Raw genomic sequence first — 4,819 nt, 5'->3', positions numbered from 1 at the left:
AACATTGAGCGTACCTTGTACACAAAGGTAAATGAGCATGGACAGATTTTGATTGTTTTCTTATATGTTGATGATGATGATTTATACAGGTGATTTTGAGTTAGATGAATTTAAAGCAGCCATGATGAAAGAATTTCAGATGGCAGATCTTGGTCTCATGAAATATTTTATTAGCATAGAAGTTGAGCAATGTGAAAAAGGATTTTTTTTTTTTTAAAATAAATATGCTAGAGATTTGCTGAAAGTATTCAGGATGGAAAATTACAAACATGTCCCTACACCAGTTGCAACGGGTACAACGTTAAGCAAGGTTGATGAAAGATCATATGTCAATCCAACTTTATTCAAAATATTGGTTGGTAGCTTCATGCATCTCACAACTATAAGACCGGATATTATGTGAGTAAGTTTGATTTCCATATTTATGGAGATTCCAAAAGACACACATTAGAGTGCAAGAAGAATAATTCTGAGATACATAGTAGGAACATGATATTGTGGCATAATGTATGCAATTATAGAGAAGAAGGATTTGATTGGGTACATAGACAATGATTTTGCAGGCAGCTTGGATGACAGGAACAACAATTCTGGTTATGTGTTCCATCTTGGTTCGAGTGTGATAGCATGGGCATCTAGAAGCACCCATTTTGACACTTTTATCAGGAGAAGCAGAATATGTAGCAACAACATCAGTAACATGTCAGGAAATACAGTTAAGAAGAGTATTTGATGGACTCAAGTAGAAACAACAAGGATCAACAACAATATATTGTGACAACACCTCAGCGATTGCATTATCCATGAATAGTGTGTTTCATCAAAAGAGCAAGCATTTTTATACTAGATATCACTTTATTAGAGAACTTGTGAGCAATGGAGAAGTTCACTTAAAGCCTTGTAAATCTAGTGATCAATTGGCTGATATATTACTAAGTCATTAGAAAAATATGTGTTTGAGTTTCATAGAAGAAACTTGGGTGTTGTAAGCCTAACTGAGAATTATACCACAAACATGTCAGAGTTGTAATGATTCAATCTTAGTTTAACGGTCGTAATTAAGGGGGAGTGTTAAAATAAGTTTATTACTCCTACATGAGGAGTTGGCTAAATTTAGATAGTTAGTTAATTGAGCGTTGAGTCAAGTAAAGTTAAGTCATAATCAAATTTAGTGTGTGGTTGCATGTCAAGTTATTTTAGGCAAGTTGCTAGTTGGAAAAGGTTAAATACCCTTCCTCGGGTTCATTGTAATAATCAAGTTTTTCGTGATCAATAAAAGAGTCAAAAATCATGTGTTTTGTGCATTAATTTGTGTTTTAAGCTCCTCTTCCTTTTGAATAGTTGATGCATGTGTGGTTGTTGTTGCAGATCTGCATGTGAGTGTTCTCCTATGATAATGAAATCCTGATCATGGAGATTCAACACTGAAGGATGATCATTGTCATTTGCATGTGCGTGTTTGTGTAAGAAAACATGTGTGGTTCGTCGACTTGTAACATCTGTAAAGGAGCATTGTGTGGTTCGTGGGTCTATGTGTTGAGTTGCCCATGGAGTCCCATAAGAAGGATCGTTCCATATTTCTAGTAGTGGACACTAGATGAATTGAAGAGGCGAATGAATTGAAGCTTTGTGCTTTAAGGGAAGGTGTGGTTGTGTGAATTTTTATTTAATATGTGGATAATGCAATGCTACATTTATTGTTGCCGATATAGGTTGCAACAATATCTCATCGCTAAAGGATTATAATTAGATAGGGATAAGTTTGTGGTCTCATTTGTGGCGGATCAAGTACTTGCCAAACGATGACATGAAAAGTGCCTTGTTGAAAATATTTGAGCATTTTGATGTTGGGGCCATTGCATATCAGTGTTTTTCATCACTTTTTTTGTGGAGGTTTGGGAATTTTGTGGCTTTAATGCTGAAAGAATCGTAGAAGACCTCAAGATTTTGCAAAGGTGGAGTAATTGAAGAGGTTCAATTTGGCTAAGTTGAGGGAGTTGGTGCTTCTTGCATCCCTGACATGTCTCGTGAATAATCATGATTGTGTGGCCCTTGGAAGTTGCTTGCCACTGTGTGGAGATGCTGTCAACGTGGAGTCTTCCCTACTATTGGCGTTGATTGGAGAGAATTGTTCAGTGCTAGATAGTCCCGGACTGAGGTGCACATGTTGTAGTGAGCAGTGAATGCAAGAAGCATGAGTCATGAGCCATGAGAGGTTTGAGGCAGTGAGGGCTAATGTTTGAGAGTTATTCGATATTAGATTTGTTCAATCCCGAGTTAAGTTGAGGCATTTGAAGAGTGACCAGTGTGGATGGCTGGTTAATACCTATGTGTGTGGAGTGTGGTAACATCTTTATTGAACCACTGCGAGGCACTTTATAACAGCATATTCAAGAGTGTGAAAGAGTGTAGTTTTGAGCCATGAGTGTTGGGTGCTACGTTCCAATCTAAGAAGAAGCGTGGAGGAGCAGCCTTATGAAGCAACACACATTGGATTTGAGGAGAAGCGACAAGAATAGGATTTGAAGTTTGTGAAGCCTTGCATTGTTGTGTTGTCATGAGGTTGTTGGGTAATAGAGGATCTATTTGATTGGTTATTAGAATAGTTGTTCGAGCAGTGAGGAACTGTGAGAATTTTTTAAAGCGGGTTGGTGTGCATGAAGAGATCATTGTTGGTTTCCTTTCCTAACGAAGAGTAGTCGTGTATTTAGATATCATTGTTATCACGCCTTCCCTAATATTTCTTGGTTTGTGGCTTTTTTTTTGTTTTAAGCCTACATTTCTTTGTGGCAGAGGTAAAGTGCTGCACATGCGATGTGTCTATCTTTTTAGACTTCTTTGATAATGACCCTTTGAATTTGATGATCACTTTTTCATGAGTCCATTTAGAAACATTTTTAGGTCCGACAGTATTTTTGAGTTAGAATAAATATCTGACAAACAATGTAATGCTATTGATGATCATGAGCCAAAGTCTACTCCACATGATCCTACAATTGAAGCGCTATCAGTAGTTCATGAGGCAGGGTGTAAAAATTTAATACGGGAACCTATTGTTGAAGATCTAGATGATGACCATGAAAATGCAACCAAAAGGATCCGAAGTAAGAAGATGAAGACAAAGGTTTGGAGCAACAAGCTCAAGAAAAAGTTTCGTCAATATACTATAGCAAAGAAAGTCAAAACGAAATATTTGAGTCATGTTGTAAGCCTAGTTGAGACTTAAACCCATATACAAATTAACTTTTAGGTAGTGATTAATGGGAGGTGTTAGAAATAATCACGACGATGCTAGTACATTCTAGAGTGTCGATCACAGTTAATAAGAAGTTAATAGTCATCACATTTAGGTAAAAAATAATGAGAGTCAATGAAATGCTAGCTTGATGTATAAATTAAGATAACTGGAATGTATTCCACAAGTGTTTTGTGTTGAGGGTTCACCTCTGATATGTGATTTCTAAAATAGTGACGAAAACGACCTAAGTTTATCATTTGTATAGTATCATTGCAAGAAAAATTGATAGATTTGATTTAAATAAATAGGCTTCTCACAGTTCTCCCGATCATAACAAATTAGCTCGGTTGGCGTCAGGTAGTTGTAGGAGCAGTCAATATATAATTTAAAGTAACAAATGGGCATTCATTTTACAATGAAATATCAGGTTTGTAATGTTTCTCTCAGAGTGCAACAACAACAATGGGAACAACCGTCCTAACTTAAATACACCATCACAACCAAATAAACTATGTTTGATAATACCTAAATGGAAATAATAGAGAGGCATAGCTGATAAATTATATAGAGTTTGTAGAAAAAAAATAAGGCTGGAAGGAAGAACAACATTGCAATCATGTTTGAAATATTTTTTCGTACACGTATTCAACAATTTAATTTGATTTTGATTTTTTTTAATGGAAGGGGTAGTTTACATTAATTAAGCTGTAATACAATCCAAAACCTCTACAATCAAACTATATTCATTTTTAGCTGAGGGCCAATATATATCCTTGTAGAATTTATATCCACTTGGCCTTTTACATACAAAATACCTTACAACATTTATTCTATATATCCTCCAAAAGACACCACAAAGCTTAGCAAAAATACATGTCATTTAGGAAATTTTAATCTATCGGGCTACTCACTTCCAATCCTTCATGGTCACTAGGTGCATACTCCATCACCGTCGTGTCCAGCTGGTGCAACAAAGGGTCTTCCACTAGATGTGTTTGAGAACATCCGGGGGGGCTTCCATTAGAGGAACTTGCAGGAGTGGGATCGAAGAGGCCAAACACATTCTTCAATACACCCACAGTTGCATTCTCCACCGTGACCTAAATACTATCAACCTCGAGGTGCAAATTGTCCACTTTCCTTGCCAGAGTTTCTATCGTGAGCTGGGAGCACTCAAACTCTTTCCTTGAATCACCCACCTATTGAGTGAGCAAGACAAAATGCGACCTGACCTCCACGTAATCAACTCTCCAATCTTGGACATTGTGGCCATAATTTCCTCCACCATTGACAGCATATGAGACCAACCTTGGTTAATGCTACTAACTTGACTCGTATTATCCATGTCACCAGGAGCTTAATCTTAAGCACAACAGGAATAATTATGAGTCAAAACTCATGCTATATAATGCCAGAGGCTATCCTCCTGCCCCCTCTCCTCCATCACCTATAGTTAAGGCTTCCAACTAACCTCTACTCGAACATTCCTCTGTATCCTTGCTTAGAGTCCTTCATCACATTTTGCGTTACAGTTGTACTCATTCCTATTCAAGGTGTAGACTCTTTGACTTGTTTATGCCT

The sequence above is a fragment of the Pinus tabuliformis genome, chromosome 8 (genome assembly GCF_031772625.1).
Source record: "Pinus tabuliformis cultivar Carrire ecotype Pingquan chromosome 8, CPIR1, whole genome shotgun sequence".
NCBI lineage: Eukaryota > Viridiplantae > Streptophyta > Pinopsida > Pinales > Pinaceae > Pinus > Pinus tabuliformis.
The sequence above is the reverse complement of the archived record's forward strand: the minus strand, read 5'-3'. Positions refer to the sequence as shown.